The following is an 18,594-nucleotide window of genomic DNA, read 5'->3' as shown; positions in this document are numbered from 1 at the left end:
TGTTGGCTGAGGAAGAGAACATCATTTTCCCCAGGGGCAGAACCTGGCACGGGAGACCAGGCTCCAACATGGACTTGCTATGGAACTCGGGACAAGGTTATTATTGTCTCTGGCATTTGGTTTTCTTGCCTTAAAGTGGAGAAAATACCCTATCCATCTCACATGGTGTTTAAGTGACATCATTCCCTAACAGGACGTCAAAATCAGACTCGACTTGTCTCCTAAATTGCTCTTGAAAACAATAGGTGACAAGAACTCACAAGAGAAATGCTGGCCGTCTATGCAGGACATGCTAACACTGACCAAAACAAGGCAGCAGTTGAAGAGCTTTGTGTTGTATCCCTTGGAACTTTAAGGACACAGACTCTGATTCCTACCTCCTGTCTGGAAAAGTCTAAAGGCAAAAAGCTGACAGCAGAGAGAACCTCATCAGAGCAAGGCACTCTCCCACTTGGGTCAGGGCAAGGGTGGACATCCCCTTGAGGAAGGTAGTTGACCCAAACCATCTGCAAAGGACCCCACCTAAGAGTTAGGTACCCCAACTGCCACAATCAGGAACTGAGAAGGCAGCTGTACTCCACCATTGAGGGGGGACCGTGATAAGGGAACCATACATTAGGAGCCCCCATAGGGTAGAGGGCCAAAAAACCCACAAAAGCACCCCACAAGGCCATGAGCCAACATTTGGGCATCTGCCACAAGCAGAAAATGCCAAGGTCATATGACAACTGCGTCAGTCACGTAAAACCTCTTCAGCCCTCCTTACGTTTCCTCCCTCCATTCCTCCCCAGCAGCAGAGCCAGTGGGAGAGGAGGCAGCCTGAGGAGAACCAGAGGTCGTGCCTCCCACGTGGCAGGGTTCAGGGTCCAGATCAGTCGGGGGAGCCATGGGAGAGGGGAGGAGTTTTACAGGGCCTTTGTTTCCTCGTTTTTGGAATGGATGGGGATCGAATATCCCCGACCGCCCAGAGATGGGGACCAACTGAGGTAATACCCATGATGTGCTTGAAACAGTGCCCAAAGTAAGCCCCGGGCCCCAATCAGAATAACAAACCCACAGGCACACAAGTCTGGGTCACAGCCCAGAGCTTCCATTGGCTCTTCCTTCAGCTTCTCAGCTTTTTGTAGGTCTTGTCTTGGAAGATCAGCCTCTTTGGTTCTGTTCAAAGACAACATCCCTGAACTAAGCAGTGACAGAGCCCAGACTGGCCCCTGTGCCCCCGAAAAGGGCAGCCTCCTCATCCTGGCCTCGAAGCGGCCAGAGCACAGGCCACATGAACACTATGGACAGCTGGCAGGGCCTCCCCTGGTTTGGCCCACCTTCTCCGCAACTCTTCCACTGCGCTCTTCCCCACGGATGGGACCTCACAGGCCTGGGAGCCTGCTGGACCCAGATAACTCCCCACTCCCATCCTCTGGAGACTGGTGGATGTGGGTCGAGATGGCAAACCCACATTAACGTTCATCGGCTGATAAACTGAAGGATTCCAAAGGCATGGCCTTTTTTAAAATGTTTTTTTAACAATTTTATTTATTTATTTGACAGAGAGAGAGTACAAGCAGGTGGAATAGCAGGCAGAGCGAGAAGGAGAAGCAGGCTCCCTGCAGAGCAAGAAGCCGGATGCGGGACTCGATCCCAGGACCCTGAGATCATGACCTGAGCCGAAGAAGGCAGTCACTTAACTGACTGAGCCACCCAGGCGCCCTGTATTTTTCAGTTCTGCTGCTTGGAGGGTGACACCCAAGATTGGGTCTCCATCTCTATCAACTACTCTGATAAGTGTCAAAGTAAAGGGAAATTTCAGACTCAGGAAACCCCACCAACATCATGAAAGCAACAACAGCAACAGCAACTCACATCCCCAGGCTAAGGGGTGAACCCTGAGTATCCAGTTCCAGTCCGTTCATTTACAGGTATGTCACACAAAGTCAAGAATAGCAAAGGCTTAAGGATTGTTTAGACAAGGACAGCCGGATGCATGTGTCATTGTGGATTGGGCCCTGGGGGAATAAAGCTGTTGAGTGACATTATTGGGTCTCATCTCACAAAACTGAATGTGGGTCAGAGATTAGATTATAGTATTGGATCAATGTTAAATTTCCTGGTTGTAAGAACTGTACTGTGGTTATAGGAGCACCTGGGAGGCTCAGTCATTGAATGTCTGCCTTCCGCTCAGGTCATGATCCCAGGGTCCTGGGATCGAGCCCCACATCGGGCTCCCTGCTCGGCGGGAAGCCTGCTTCTCCCTCTCCTGCTCCCCCTGCTTGTGTTCCCTCTCTCGCTGTCTCTCTCTCTGTCAAATAAATAAATAAAATCTTAAAAAAAAATGTACTGTTATTATATAAGATGATGCCCTCGTTCCTAGGAAATACAGAAATATTTATGAGCAACAGGGGAGGGATGATATTGCCAATTACTCAAATGGCCCAGAAAAAATTATGTAATACAGAGAGAGGCAAAGAGACAGAAAGCAAATGGGACAAAGATAAACAATGGTAACTCTGGGCCAGAGATGTCGGAGAGTTCTTTCTGCTATTCTTGCAATTTTTCTAGAAGTTTGAATGTATATCAAAACAGAAAGTCACAGAAAAGCAAGCCACAGCGTCTGGATAAATGTTCTAAGGTCTTGCCTCACAGATGTTTCCGTTGCTCCCAGATGAGATAGGCTATGGAATATTCCCACCTCAGAGAACTTTTTTTAAAAAATTTTTATTCTTGAGGTATAGTTGACATCCAACGTTATATTAGTTTCAGGTGCACAACATACTGATTCCACAACTCTATACATTCCTCAGTGCTCATCACTGTAAGCACACTTATCCATCTGTCACCATACAACATTGTTACAATGTTACTGATGTTTTCCCTATGCTGTACTTTTCATCCCAGTGACTTAACTTATTTTGTAACTGGAAGTTTGTACTTCTTAATCCCCTTCACCTAGTTTCTCATCTCCCCCATTCCCCTCTGGCCACCACCAGTTTGTTTCTCTGCATTGATGAGTCTGTTTTTGTTTGTTTGTTCATTTATATTTTTTTTTACAGTTTCTTAAATTTTTTTATATTTTTATTTAAATCCAATTAATTAACATATAGTGTATTATTAGTTTCAGGGGTAGAATTCAGTGATTCATCAGTTGCGTAAAACACCCAGTGCTGGGTGCCTGGGTGGCTCAGTTGGCTAAGCGACTGCCTTCGGCTCAGGTCATGATCCTGGAGTCCCGGAATCGAGTCCCGCTTTGGGCTCCCCGCTCAGCGCGAGGCCTGCTTCTCCCTCTCCCGCTCCCCCCTCTTGTGTGCGCGCTCTCTCTCTCTCATTCTCTCTCTCAAATAAATAAATAAAATCTTAAAAAAAAAAAAAAAAAACCCAGTGCTCATTACATCAGGTGCCCTCCTTAATGTCCATCCTCCAGTTACCCCATCCCCCACCCCCTCCCCTCCAGCAACCCTCAGTTTATGTCCTATGATTAAGAGGCTCTTATGCTTTGTCTTGTTCATGTATTTTTTATTTTATTTATTTATTTATCTGACAGAGAGAGAGACAGCGAGAGAAGGAACACAAGCAGGGGGAGCAGGAGAGGGAGAAGCAGGCTTCCCGCTGAGCAGGGAGTCCCATGCGGGGCTCGATCCCAGGACCCCCGGATCATGACCTGAGCAGAAGGCAGACGCTTAACCGACTGAGCCACCCAGGCGCCCCTTATTCATGTATTTTTGCTTTTTAGTTTCTGCATATGAATGAAATCATATGGTATTTGTTTTTCTCTGTCTGACTTATTTGACTTAGCATACTACCCTCTAGATCCATCTGTGTTGCGGCTGGTATGAAAAAGACAAGAAAAAACAAGTGTTGGCGAGGATGTGGAGAAAAGGGGAGCCTCGTGCACTGTGGGTGTGGGCGTAAGCCGGGGCAGTCACTGTAGACAACGGGATGGAGGTTCCTCACGGGACTTCTCGAGCCTCCCCCTCCTGCAGCTCCAGCCCCAAGTGGCGACAAGCAGACCCCACCCCTCAGCCTGCTCCGCCCACAGCTCCGCCCCCTCCTGGGAGCAGAGCCGGGGCGGGGGGCCGGTGCGCGTGCGCAGCATCCCAGGCGCGGGTGCACAGAATGCCAAGAGGCCCATCCCTAGAGGAGGTAAGGACCGTTTCCTACCTCAGTGGTTCTAGGAACGCAGTCCCCAGCAGCAGCACCTGGACATGTATTAGACATGCACGTTCGCAGGCCCCAGCCCAGAACACCTGAGTCCGAAATTCTAGAGCTGGGACCAGGAATCCGTGTGTTAACCAGCCGCCGGGGGATTCTTTGACAGCCACAGCTCTACTAAATGAAGGCTCTGTTAAAGGCATCAAAATTGGGGCTTCTTTCCTGTCCAGTTTCTTTATCTTTTTTAAGGTTTTATTTATTTATTTATTTAAGAGCGTGCACGCGCAAGTTGGGGGAGGGGCAGAAGGAGAAGCAGGTTCCCTGCTGAGTGCGGAGCCTGATGCAGGGCTGGATCCCGGAACCCTAAGATCATGACCTGAGCTGAAGGCAGACGTTTAACTGACTGAGTCACCCAGGCGCCCCTCTGTGCAGTTTCTTTAGAAAGAAGGCCAGAAATACTCAAACTTCTCTAGAGCATTCCCTGTGAAAAGTGACTGAGAAGAGCACAGATGGGGTTAAAAGGAACAGGAAGTGTGGGGAGAGGAGCACTTATTTCTCTCCCTCCTCTGCTTCCACAGAGGTAAGGGACTTTCATGCCCTCCACAGAGAAAAGGAACATTCCATTCCTCATTCCTCCCCCGTGGGATGAGGGAACACATGGCTGGTGACTTTAGGAAGAGGGTTGACCCCTTTCTGGGTACCCTGCCATTGAGATCTGCCTGCCCATTGACAGGTGCATCCCTCCAGGATCATGTGTGTCCCCCGAGGCTTAGCTGGCCGAGGCTGACCAAGCCTGTGATGCAGGAACTTTTGAGCCCAGTTCAGCTGGGTCCTCAACTACACCCTCCCTCAGGTACCAGCTGATCTCTGATCTCTGGGTCTAGCTCTTAGTCAGTCCTCAACTTAGGAGTCCAAAGAGAAAACATTTTATCGGACACATGAAACCCAACCAGGAGGGAGAAGAGGATGATGGAGAGTGGTTTCAGCAAGTCCTCTCCGGAGGATATGAAAGAAGCAGAGGGCTTTGCATATGCAGCCTTAGGACAGGAGGGAAGGGAGCGAGGCACCAGCAGTGGGGGGACGCTAAGGTCACCAGGCCACATGTCCAGCCATAATCTTCCATGGTCCTCTTTGCATGTGTGGTAGAATACACATAACATAAAATTTACCATTTTAATCATTTTAGAAGTGTACAATTCAGTGATAATTACATTCATTCACAGTGTTGTACCAATATCACCACCTAGTTCCAGAAATTTTCCTCACCCCGAATAGAAACTCCACACCCATTAGCAGTGACCCCTTATTCCCCCTCCACACCCCCCAGCTCCTGGAAACCACTAATCTACTTTCTGTCTCTGTGCATTGGCCTATTGTAGATATTTCATATAAATGGAATCCTACAATCTGTGGCCTTTTGCATCTGGCTCCTTTCACATAGCATAACCTTTTCAATGTCTGTCATTATTGTAGCTTATATCAGTATTTTATTCCTTTTTATGGCTGAATAATCCACTGTATGGATAAAATACATTTTTGTTTATCCATTCATTCACCAGTTGATGGACAGTTGGGTCATTTCTATCTTTTTGCTACTGGGAATAGTGCTGCCATGGACATTCATATACAAGTGTTTGTTTGACCATCTGTTTGCAATTCTTTGGGGTATATATCTAGGAGTGGAATTGCTGAGCAGTAGGGGCTGAAATGTGTCCCCCCAAAATGCATGTTGTAAAGCCCCAGTACCTCAAAATGTGACTACATTCAGAGATAGGGTTCTTAAGTAATTAAGTTAAAATGAGGTCATTGGGGTGGGCCCTAATGCAATATGACTAGTGACCTCATAAGAGGGGAAATTTGGACACAGACAGGTGCAGAAGGAACACCATGTGAAGACACGCGCCTAGGAGAGAGGCCTCCAAAGAAACCAACTCTCCAACACCTTGATCTTGGACTTCCAGCCTCCAGACTGTAAGTAATAAATTTCTCTTGTTTAAGCCACTCAATCTGTGGCACTTTGTTACGGCAACACTAACAAACTAACCTGAATCCTGTGATAATTCTATGCTTAACTCCCTGAGAAACTGCCAGACCATTTTCCTCAGTGGCTGCATCTCTCCCATGGCTTTTTGACGGCGGTTCTATGTGAGATGCTTCTGAAATACACTGTATTGCAGGGGAGGTTGGAGAAATGTCCCTGTATGGAATGGGGGACTCCCCTTCAGTCATAAGTAGACTCATAGAGATTACAGGCTCCCAATCAGTAGCGTCCAAGGTATTTTGTATCTTGGAGGATGCTACTCACCTGGTCGGCAGGGTTCAGACTCCACCTGGAAGAGCTCTCTCTCTCCAAATTGTTTCAAGGGCTCATCACCTCTTCCCAGAGCTGCTTCTGGTGGACAGACCTCTGCTACTCCAGCTACCAAAGCAATGAGGAAGAGAGCACTGCAAAGCCCGTACCCATCCATACCACGGAGCATCAGCCCACTTGAATCCACATCAAACTCAGCCAGGCTGCACTTCCAGAGTTTGCCATGCTGCTTTCCGTGAAGCCAAGGCACCTGCCGGTGAGCCTCATGTCCTGAATTCAGAGGATGTCCAAGTTTTGTGCTGTTTTGGAAACAGAGGGCAAAGAAGTCCCCCCCCCCCCCCCATTTGGACAGATGTGGATGGATATCAGCCAGAGGTCACCTTAGCTTGAGCCTCTGTCCTCACTGATAAAATGTGCTGGACAGACATGAAGATCAGACATGAGGAGGGGATCTGCCTAGATTATGTTGGGAAGCCAGGCCTTGGTTCTAGTAATCACCACCTTGCCCCTGCAGAGTGAGGCTCCCAAGAGGACAGTTGCTTAGTATGGTAAGCATTTGATAAGTCAATGGATGATTCCGTGAATGTCTCCTCAAATCAGGCATCCATCTCCTATTTCCCCATAGATTATGAAATCTTTTTTTTTTTTAAAGATTTTATTTATTTATTTGACAGAGAGAGAGAGAATGAGCACAAGCAGGGGGAGTGGCAGGCAGAGGCAGAGAGAGAAGCAGGCTCCCCACAGAGAAGGGGGAGCCCGATGTGGGGCTCGATCCCAGGACTCCAGGATCATGACCTGAGCCGAAGGCAGTTGCTTAACCAACTGAGCCACCCAGGCGCCCTAATTCAGTCCTTTCTATTAGTACAGATGACCTTTCAACAGCTCAGGGGTTAGAAGTGCCGAGCCCCACCCTCCCCACCAGGGGAAGCGAGTAGTTGAAAATCCCCATATAACTTTGGACTCCCCAAACACTTAACTACTAACAGCATACTGTTAACCAGAGGCCCAATAACATAGTCGATTAACACATATTTTGTGTGTTGCGTGTATCATATACCGTACTATACTGTATTTACCAGAAAAACCCACATATAAGTGGACCCACACAGTTCAACCCGAGTTGCTCAAGGGTCAACTATATAAAGCACAGGGCAATTGAGTGTCTTAGGGGATTTATTCGTGACTTTGGCTTTTCCAGTTCAGCAGTTCTCAAAGTGTAATCCCCTGGACAGCAGCATTAGAATCTCTTGGGAACTTGTTAAAAATGCACATTCTTGGGCGCCTGGGTGGTTCAGTTGGTTAAGTGACTGCCTTTGGCTCAGGTCATGATCCTGGAGTCTCAGGATCGAGTCCCACATCGGGCTTCCTGCTCAGCGGGGGGGGGGTCCGCTTCTCCCTCTGACCCTCTTCCCTCTCGTGCTGTCTCTCATTCTCTCTCTCTAATAAATAAATAAAATCTTTAAAAAAAAAAAAAAAGAAAGAAAAAGAAAAAAAGAAGAAAAAATGCACATTCTTGAACTTCACTCCAGACCTAATGAATCAGAGACTTGGGGGGGGGGGCAACAATCCATTTCAATAAACTCTCCAAGTGATTCAGATGCACACTGGAGTTTGTAAATCAATATTTTAAGCTAAGAACAAGCATTTAGATAGCTCGGAGCCCGGAGGGGGACACAGGAATGCCAAGAAACCAAGTGTATATGAAGGAAAGACTTTTTTTTTTTTTTAAGATTTCACTTTATTTATTTGATAGATAGAGAGCACAAGTAGGCAGAGCGTCAGGGAGAGGGAGAAGGAGAAGCAGACTCCCCGCCAAGCAGGGAGCCAGATGCGGGGCTTGATCCCAGGACCCTGGGATCATGACCCGAGCCGAAGGCAGACGCCTAACCAACTGAGCCACCCAGGTGCAGGTGCCCCAAAGGAAAGACTTTCACTCCAGCAAACTTTCTGCAACAAATTTTCTAGAGACTTGATAACCATCTGGGGAGGCTAAAGGAACTAAAAAGAAAGCATCAAACATTTGTTTTAAAGCATTATAGGAATAGAAAAAGCCCAGAGTCTGAAATAAATTCAGATTAACAGGAATTTAAATCTTACTAGTTGTGTGAACTTGATATGCAGCAGGTGCATTTTTAGTGTTTGTCAACCCCACGACTCTTCCATTGCTTGCCTAGAATCCATCGCTCCGTCTTTCTGGAGCTGGGGCACAGGGGTACAAGTGCATCCGGTTATGGGGGTCCCAAATGGACCAGGTCTAGTCACTTGCAGAGAGACAAGTGACAGTGAAATAAGAAAGGAATTTATTTTGGTGAGGCGGATACCGGGAAGACAGTGGACTAGCATCTGAAGACTGTCTCCAAAATGCTGAAAATACCTCCAGGTTTATATAAGGAAAAGTGGGGCAAAGGTCAGTGGGTACCTGAGGTGGGCAGTAAAGGTCAGGTCATCAGTGTCTTGGGGTCAGTCACAGGTGGGGTCTTGCTGGCTCAGGGCCGTCATTGCTTGAGCAGGTAGTTTTGGTTTCCATCAGGGGATACTTTGCCTGCAGGCTCTTTGCCCGAGCTCAGAGATAACCTGGAAAGACCTTAATCAATTAGAAAGTTTGAAGTCAAAATGGAGGTGGTTGAAATCGTCCTTCATTTCCACACACAGAGAAACTCTTGCAACCATATGTGTGTGCCTGGGTGCAAACCCTACTAAGAAGATGCAATTGTCCGCGTAAAGGGTTTAGAATCGGGAGCAAGCAACAATCAGGTTTTTAGCAGGGGCTGGCCTTGTAATACATGATTTCAGGAGCTCTGGGGCAGCCATCATTCTCTACAAGAATGAAGAAACCAAGAGAAAGAAGCCATTCTGCAGCTGGACAGACGAATGAATCAGGGGTGTGTTTGCCAGGCTCCCAGCTCTTTCCTGATCCAAGCTCAAGGCCTTCCTGGGTCTAGTGGCAAATCTGACTGTGGGTTCAGCAGAACATCCCTGGATCCTCCCTGCCCCTCCCTTTTTTTCCTTTGCCAAACTGAGCTCGTTTGTTTCCGTGACTCATGACCAGGAAGACTTTGCTAAGACATGTGAACAATTTATCCAGTTTCACCCAACCTCAGTGTCTGTGTTTGTGCAAGAAGGCTCACAATAACTACCTCGTCGACTGGTGATGATCTAAGTGAGATAACACGCGTAAAATGCTCAGAACAATGTCTAGAACACAGTGGACTCAGTGGAGCTTCCCCTTCAAGTCATAAGAGTGAGCTCCGTACTCCCCTCTGTGGTCCAGGACAGACCCAAAGCCGGGGTATCCACAGATAACTTGTTCTGACTGGCTAGGACCCGAAGACAAGGAGCCTGCCAGTGATTTCAACATCTGAAAACGCTGTGTTTTCAAAAAGCTTCTTTACTTTTCTGTGATGCATTTGCCTGGGTCTTTCAGAACAGACCTTTAAGATGGCAAAGACAGAGCTTTTTCTTCTTCAATTCAAAACAATCAATAGACAATGCCAGGAGCTGGGGACACAGTGGCAGTCGAGATACACCCTTTGCCCTCAAGGAACTCACAGGTAATAAGGAGAAACATCTGGGAAGGTGGAGCTTTTGCCTTACTGTGCTCACGTCTGTTCTACTGACTCAAAAAACACTGAGAAATCAGATAGGCCTACTTCTTTCTCCCTGTGGGACACATTATAGATGCTGCTCCATTCAAAAGATTTATTTGGAGGGGAAAAAAAAAAAAAAAACCTGATGCTGTAAATGTGAATTCCATTTGTGTCCACACCAAGTAAAAGATCTGTGTGGTTTGTATTTTCCTGTGAAATAATAAATTGTGGCAGATGTTAAAATACAGTTTCTACTGAAATGTGAAGGCAGAGAAGAAAAATACTAGGGAGACCTCTGATTTTACTTCCAGGCAAAGAACAGAGATGGATTTTCTTTACATTTTATTTATGTGTATATTTCCCCAATAAAGTACTGGAATGAGAGAGTGGGAGGTGTTCTTGGAGCAGATGCTGGGGTTTCCAGAATCATCCTGCCCAGATCTGCCCCAACCTCCCTCGGAAGCTGCGTAACCAGAACAAAACAGGGTTTGAGGCCCAGAGCCTGCCAGTTGGCCCCCCCATGCTGGGGCTGCTGGCCCGCCTAATAGGGGGGAGGGGTGCTGGGGCCTCTAGCAGGTATGCTTAAGCCAGGGACTCTGACCAGACTGGTCCTGACGGAGTCCAAACATCCAAACTCTGAATAGCTTCATAAATTTCCCAAAGGGAACTACTCCAAAAGTTCAACTTGAATGAAAGGTGCATTTATAAGTAACAAAAGCTTTTGGGTTTTCTTGAGAAACCCAGGCTCAGACTCTCTCCATTCCACACCGGGCCCAGCTGGACGAGCGGTGAAAACCATCCCGATGAACAAGAACTGTCTCCACCACAGGAGAGTAGCTCCGGCCCATCAGCAGCCTCCTTGGGGTCACTGCCGTGGGAGGGAGGCGGGCGTACCCTCCCTCCCACGGGAGGGTCTGGGTCAGAAGTCAGGTGCCACCACTGCTTCCGCCCACCACCAGCCTTGACTTTTCATTCCCCATGGCGGGTGCTCAGTTGCCCCCCTGCTGGATGGAGCTCAGAATCTCCAGACGACCTCACAGAGTTTTGATGGGCACAAGAAGCACGGTCTCCTGAAAGCCCTTGGACTTGGTAGAGGATATACCGGTGATGATGGATGAGCCCCGCTGGCCTCTTTGTCACTGTTCCCCCAGAGCACAAACACGATCACCACCACTCAGCACAACCCGAGAGGGAGTGACACGGCACTGAGACGGACCTTCCATCCCCAGACCGGCAGCGACTCCACTGGACTAGTAGACACTAAGTGTCCCCTGGAAGCCCCCTGGGGTCCTCGGGCCACCTATAAATCCACGCGTAAGGGTTAACACACACTCTTTTCATGATCAGTCCTCATCCTAATCCCCAGCCTCAGAAAGTCTTGCGATGACCAGGGACAGGACACTGAATCTCACAGAGGGACACAGATATCTCAGGCGTACATGAGAGAAAAAGGAAAAGGGTTCCCAAAGAAGAAAAGGTGCAGGGGCGCCTGGGTGGCTCAGTCGGTTAAGCGTCTGCCTTTGGCTCAGGTCATGATCCCAGGGTCCTGGGATCGAGCCCCGCATCGGGCTCCCTGCTCATTGGGAAGCCTGCTTCTCCCTCTCCCACTCCCCCTGCTTGTGTTCCCTCTCTCTCTGTGTCTCTCTCTGTCAAATAAATAAAATCTTTAAAAAGAAAGAAAGAAAAGGTGCTGCCCTATGGGAACCATGTCTTCCCAGAAGACACTGGAAGGCAGAAAGCCCCACTTAGGCAGGCACTCAGGAAAGAAAAGGACCACGTTTTGATTTTGCAAGTAAACTGCCTCCCCCTTGACCAAAGCTCACCAAATATTCCCAGAAAACAGACCCTTAGACCTGGAAGCTGGATGGAAATGGTACTCTCTTTCTCCCAGGAAATAATCCATAAATGCATTTTCTAAGCAGCCCCTGGAGCCCGGGTGCCCATGGAAACTTCATGGCCCCTCAACTCAGGCTTGAGACTGAATTAAGATAAAACACACTTCCACTGAAGGGGGACTGAGAGACCCCAGACATTTCTGCGTCCTGTGCAACTTTCAGATGATTCATCTTGGCCTCATCCCTGTGGTACAAGTCCGTGATGAAACTCGCAGTGACAAAATGTCTGGGGTCCGTTCTCCATAGCTTTGTTTTAAAGCCATTGCTTTGCCCTTCATAATATTCCTGAAATGATGTGAGTTTTGATGGTGTCTGTTTGTATTTTGTATTCGTTTCATTAGGTATAGTGTGTTTTATTTTTTGGGGGTTTTTTAAGATTTTATTTATTTAGGGGCGCCTGGGTGGCTCAGTCAGTTACGTGGCTGCCTTCGGCTCGGGTCATGATCCCGGGGTCCTGGGATCGAGCCCCGCATCGGGCTCCCTGCTCGGCGGGGAGCCTGCTTCTCCCTCTCCTCTGCCTGCCTCTCTGCGTACTTGTTCTCTCTCTGTCAAATAAATAAATAAAATCTTAAAAAAAAAAAAAGAGTTTATTTATTTATTTGACAGAGACATAGTGAGAGAGGGAACAGAAGCAGGGGGAGTGGGAGAGGGAGAAGCAGGCTTCCCACAGAGCAGGGAGCCCGACGTGGGGCTCAATCCCGGGACCCTGGGATCATGACCTGAGCCGAAGGCAGACGCTTAACGACTGAGCCACCCAGGCGCCCCTGGTTTCCTCCTTTGTAAAATGACAATGATGGTCATAATGTGTAGCACAGCAGGGCTGGTATGAGGATCACAAAGTAAATGATGCATGTTAACACTTGGCACGGTCTTGGCATAGAGGAAGCAGTCCACGAGCAGTGATTATTATGATTCTTCTTCATTCATGCAATTCTCCCTCAGCCTGAGCTTGAGAAAGAAGCACTCATCCTCATAATACACATAGGCGTGATCCTTCTTTATCTGGCAAGTCTGAGCCGGTATTTCGATTTAGTCCAGCTCACGTTTACTACACATCTACTAAGTGCCTAGCACAGCAAGGAAAGTTTAAAAGGCATGTAAGCCTTTCTCGCAGATTCTGCTACCTGAGGAAAGACAAGATCTATACCACATGTCTAACAAAGAGACAGTACCCTACAATATATTCAAAAAACACTAAACCCGGCCAAAGCCCTAACCCAAAACTTAGGGCGGAAAATAATAATGAGAGAAAACAAAGGCTTTTAGGAGGAGATGGGAGTTAGGAAGCCAGGACCCAAGGACTGGTAGAACGTGGATGGAGGTGAGGAGTGAGGAGGGATGATCAGCTGTAGCACTGGATCCCTTTCTCGCCATCAGGAACCATCCACCGGGCCCCGAGCACCCACTCAGCACATGGCAGTCTCGAACATGCTCACTCTTTGAGACAACGGCTCCACTGGGACGAGACAGCTGGTGCGGGAAGGGTGGTGTGGTAGTCGCCATACTGTAGAGGAAGCAGGGCAGCCGTGAGATGCTCTTGTCGTGCAGGGCTCCTGCCGACAGGCGCGGCCCAGGGAGGCATCCTTCCTCCAGGAGGTGGGCTGGCTTGGGGGGCCGGAAATCAAAGTCCCAGGTAGACCCAGACAGAGATCCAGCGCAGGCTGGTCTCTCAGGGCTCTTCTCCGCCTCCTACAGCTGCTATTTCAAAGCCTCGTCCCCAGGCAGCTACCAGAGCAAAGCACCTTCAAACCTTTTGACCACAACCCCAGGAAGAAGTACATTTTACAGAAGGACCTCACACACACACACACGTACATGACAATAAAATACGGGTCTCATGAACTGATATTTAGCCCTCCTACAGAGATACACTCTCATCTTTTCTGTCCTATGTAATGTTTATTTTTTTAAAGATTTTATTTTTTATTTATTTGACAGAGAGAGAGACAGCGAGAGAGGGAACACAAGCAGGGGGAATGGGAGAGGGAGAAGCAGGCTTCCCGGGGAGCAGGGAGCCCGATGCGGGGCTCGATCCCAGGACCCTGGGATCATGACCCGAGCCGAAGGCAGACGCTTAACGACTGAGCCACCCAGGCGCCCCATGTAATGTTTTTTATTTTAAGCACACCCCTTTAAATAGATCTTATAACCCACTCATAGCTCCCCTCCCCAGTTTGACAAGCTCTGTCTCAGAGGAGAGTTTCTCACATATTTACTGCACACAGGAACCAGCCTTCACTGAGTGTTCGCTTAATACACAGATTTCCGGGCCCTGTCCACAGACATTCAAACTCCACAGGTCTGGGGAGGGCTGAGAATTGACTTTTTAATGAACACCCCGGGTGATTGTGATGCAGGTACCCCACTTGGAGAAACGCTGTGATGGAGCACTCAAGGACGCCCTTGTCTCCGGGAAACTCGGATATTCACAACTCCTCGGTGTCTACGGTCTGGCCCACCTCCCTGGACAAGACTCACATAGTGACTTCACTTCCCTGTGACATTCACTGGTGTCTTCTCCACCAGACAGGAACTTGACTCACTTCTTTCTCCTGAACATGAAAACTCTCTCCAAACAATCGACAGTTCTATGGTCTCACCTTTGTTTGGAAGGGAGAAGAGGCCAGTAAAATCCGGGCTTCAGGAGAGGAATAGATAACTTCACTGAGGATCTGTTTCTCATCCTGAGACACAAAATTATTCTCAGTCGGATGCGTCCCAGCATTTGACAAAAGCACCAGTAACCAAATAATTTAAACCTCAGGGCCCAGTACAGAAGCACAAACGAGTCTCTTTCCCATTCCAGTTTTTAAGTAAGACTTACACCCCGCATGGGGCTTGAACTCATGACCCTGAGATCGAGGGTTGCATACTCTACTGACTGAGCCAGCCAGGTGCCCCTCTATTCCAATTTTTAAAATTCCATTTTGAAACATGTTAATTGTTTCAGTGTTATATAAAGATAGAGCCAGGAAGAGAGGTAGCAGGAAAACGTAATAAATGACTCAGAAAAAGAATAGTTAGAAAAATAGTACATTAGCCAAAAGCTGACAGATGCATAGAGATGGAAACAGATAGATATCTAAGTATAATTTTATTTATTTTTAAGATTTTTAAAAAAGATTTTTTATTTATTTTTTGACAGAGAGAGAAACAGCAAGAGAGGGAACACAGGCAGGGGGGTGGGAGAGGGAGAAGCAGGCTTCCTGCAGAGCAGAGAGCCCGACGCGGGGCTCGATCTCAGGACCCTGGGATCGTGACCTGAGCTGAAGGCAGCCGCTTACCGACTCAGCCACCCAGGTGTCCTAAGTATAATTTTAAATGTGTTGACACTGCTTGCCTAAATTGCTCTTCTTTTACTAAATTAAATAGCATAACAGCCCCAAATCCCAGAAGCACATCCCATTTTGAAACAGTTCACCTGTTTTAAGCCTTTATTTACTGCAGGCAACATCCTGATATTGTAAGAAAGGGAAAGACACCATTTTCCCAACAAACATGCCCATCAAGGTACAACATTACTGTTATGTACGTCAGGCATTAAATCCACAAAGATTTATTGAAATGTGATGCACCACCAACAGATACTGGATGTGTACATTCATTTGCTCCTCCAAGAGCCCCTTTAGGCCATCAGGCTTGGTGCTGGGCCACTGGATATAAAGAGATAATTGAGATGTGGTCCCTGTCCCAGTAGAACTTACAGTCTGTAATGGGGGATTTTAAAGTTAAGTGATCTGGGGCGCTTGGGTGGCTCAGTTGTTAAGCGTCTGGCTTCAGCTCAGGTCATGATCCCAGGGTCCTGGGATCCAGCCCCACATAGGGCTCCAGCCCCGCATAGGGCTCCCTGCTCAGTGGGAAGCCTGCTTCTCCCTCTCCCACTCCCCCTGCTTGTGTTCCCTCTCTCGCTGTCTCTCTTCCTGTCAAATAAATAAATCAAATCTTTAAAAATAAATAAATAAGTGATCTGACAGTTATAACGCTAGAAGCATGGAATGCTACAAGAACCCAGGAAGGAGAGGAAGAAGGTCAGGGAATACACACTTAAAACTAAAGGGGTTGGGCGCCTGGGTGGCTCAGATGGTTAAGCGACTGCCTTCGGCTCAGGTCATGATCCCAGGGTCCTGGGATCGAGTCCCACATCGGGCTCCCGGCTCAGCGGGGAGCCTGCTTCTCCCTCTGACCCTCTCCCCTCTCATGCTGTTTCTCTCTCGCTCGCTCTCTAAAAATAAATAAAAATCTTAAAAAAAAAAAAAAACTAAAGGGGTTAGCAAATGTGCAAGAAGAGAGGTGTGAGAGGCAAGGGGGTGGCAAGGACAGCAAATAGCTCGTGTGACCGGAACCCTGGTTCAGAGGAGTGGTGGGAGAGGGGTCCAGGGAAGGGGGCTGACCACACACACACACACAAACACACACACACACACTTTAGGGGCCACTCCAAGGAGTGTAGCCTTGGTCCTAGACAAGATGGGCAGTCACTGAGAATGTACAAGCAGGGCAGTGATATATTGGACATCACACTGATAGACAAATTGGGGACTGAAACTGAATTCAGAAAAGAACTTTTGCTTTGGATGCAGCCCAGTCTTGAAGAGAGGATCACACAGGATACACCTTCTTCATCAGTAAAGCTTTGATACTTTCCTGTTCAGTGGTGACACATTGATCCAGTGAATTCTTGACCCCCCCCCCCTCTCTTCCAAGAGCCCTTCACTAGGCTGGGGAAAATAGCCCCACATCAAAGCGTGTGTTTACCAGGCACCTGGGGAAGGGAATTGCCAGGATGACAAAACACAGCATTTTCTAGGATTCAGGGTCTCAGGTCTCCCCTTGAAGGAACCAGTCTGCCCAATCTTCCTGTGGTATTCGTTTTTAAAATCTAGCTTTGACTATTTACATTGATCTCTACTAATTTTCACCTTGTTGGTTTCAATCTATCAACTCTCATTATTCATTCATTCTATAAATATTGGCTGAGCACCTACTATGTGCCAGTCACTGTTCTAGGTACTGAGGACACAGCAGTGAACAAAAAAACAGATTTTCCTGCCCATTCCAAGGGAGGAAGATGAACGAAAAGAACAGAAAAAAGAAAAGAAAAGAAACCGGTATAAATATGGTATGTTAGCTACTGATAAGTGCTAATAGTGCTCACTCAAATTCCAGAGTTTATATTCATGCTTAACCTGGTGGTGAAAATCCAGGACATGCCTAGGAGTGTGTTGCCCTTACTTACTGTTGGTCCAGCATATGTTATGAAAACAAGACCAGGGCACCTGGATGGCTCAGGTCATGATCCTGGAGTCCCGGGATCGAGTCCCACATCGGGCTCCCTGCTCGGCGGGGAGTCTGCTTCTCCCTCTGCCCCTCCTCCCTCTCATGCTCTCTCTCTATCATTCTCTCTCTCTCAACAATAAATAAATAAAAATCTTAAAAAAAAAAAAAAGAAAACAAGGCCATTGCCTGGTTTTACATTGCTAGATGCTCCAAACTTTCTCTTGGTTTGAAAGGGATGCATTTTACAGATGAATCAGAGAAGGCAGTTGTGAGAATCCACTGCATCCCAAATAGGCCCACTCAGGCAAACATGTGCACAGGCTAAATCACATTTTCCTGTGCCACGGGGTTCATCTTTTTAAATAGAAATTTTAAAGTTATTTTTAAACATTAACAGAAATAATAGACTAGGAAGATCAGACAAATCTTAAGAAATGAAAAGAACTAGAAAAGCTAGATGAAATAGAATACTTCTGGGGGCACCTGGGTGGCTCAGTCAGTTAAGCCTCTGCCTTCGGCTCAGGTCATGATCTCAGGGTCCTGGGATCGAGTCCCACGTTGGCCACCCTGCTCAGCAGGGAGCCTGCTTCTCCCTCTGCTTGAGTTCTCTCTCTCTCTCTCTGTCAAATGAATAAATAAAATCTTAAAAAAAAATAGAATACTTCTGTTTGAAGGCTTTAAGGAATCACCAAGGAGTGAATAATTACAGTATCCAGATATGGAGAGAAGAGGAAATGTGGAGAGCTGAGCCCAGAATCTGTGGCTACTTTTGCCTAAGAGATGCCTGGCTTTTCCATAAAAGACACCAGAAAATCTGAGAACTTTGATAGATCTGGGGACTAGCAGGGGAAATTGTTCAGGGTCTGCCAAAGAGGAAAGCACCTGACAGATGGCTCAGACTTTTGGAAGGGATCCTCAGGCTGCAGTCTAGAAAAGAATGTGAAGTCAGAACTGGAAATTGAGTGGCCCCCACAGGGATTGCAATCAGCTCAATTCCTGATTACATTAAGATGGTCTGGAATTGCTAGTAGCCCTAGTCTAGCTGCCTCTCAGAAGCAGAAGAAAACCTCCTGCGTAGTGCAATACAAACTAACATACATTATAAAAGACAGTGTGTACTGGAATGGCTAATATAAAGAGGCAGATGACATCAAGCATTGGTGAAGATGTGGAGCAACTGGAACTCCCTTACACTGCTGGTGGAAGCGTGAGTTGGTACGACCACCTAGGAAAAAGATCTATTTTGCCAATATCTAACTGAAATCAACGCTATGGTACCCAGCAACTCCACTTTTAGATATGCTCTAGAATGACCACCTAGGATCCCCAAAAGACATATCCAAGTAGGTTCCTAGCAACATTTAATTAGCATCCCCAATTGAAA

General features: G+C 47.5%; 1 long non-coding RNA gene across 4 annotated transcripts; it reads left to right on the top strand.

Moving 5' to 3' along the window:
- Window positions 1–1,549: 1,549 nt before the first annotated feature.
- Window positions 1,550–15,756, top strand: LOC135364362 (uncharacterized). Of its 4 annotated transcripts, XR_010411240.1 has the most exons (6): window positions 1,550–1,913; window positions 3,533–3,704; window positions 3,799–4,131; window positions 6,008–6,111; window positions 6,525–6,707; window positions 14,291–15,756. It is a non-coding gene; the product is annotated as an uncharacterized LOC135364362 (long non-coding RNA). The 4 variants fall into 4 exon arrangements; XR_010411239.1 differs by lacking the exon at window positions 14,291–15,756 and having other exon boundaries at window positions 6,525–7,158; XR_010411241.1 differs by lacking the exon at window positions 14,291–15,756 and having other exon boundaries at window positions 6,505–7,158.
- Window positions 15,757–18,594: the final 2,838 nt, after the last annotated feature.

The sequence above is a fragment of the Mirounga angustirostris genome, unplaced genomic scaffold, assembly GCF_029215605.1.
Source record: "Mirounga angustirostris isolate CCGP_5_RB_7025 unplaced genomic scaffold, mMirAng1.0.hap1 SCAF_5, whole genome shotgun sequence".
Classification (NCBI taxonomy): domain Eukaryota; kingdom Metazoa; phylum Chordata; class Mammalia; order Carnivora; family Phocidae; genus Mirounga; species Mirounga angustirostris.
This window is presented reverse-complemented; position numbering and strand designations above follow the sequence as displayed.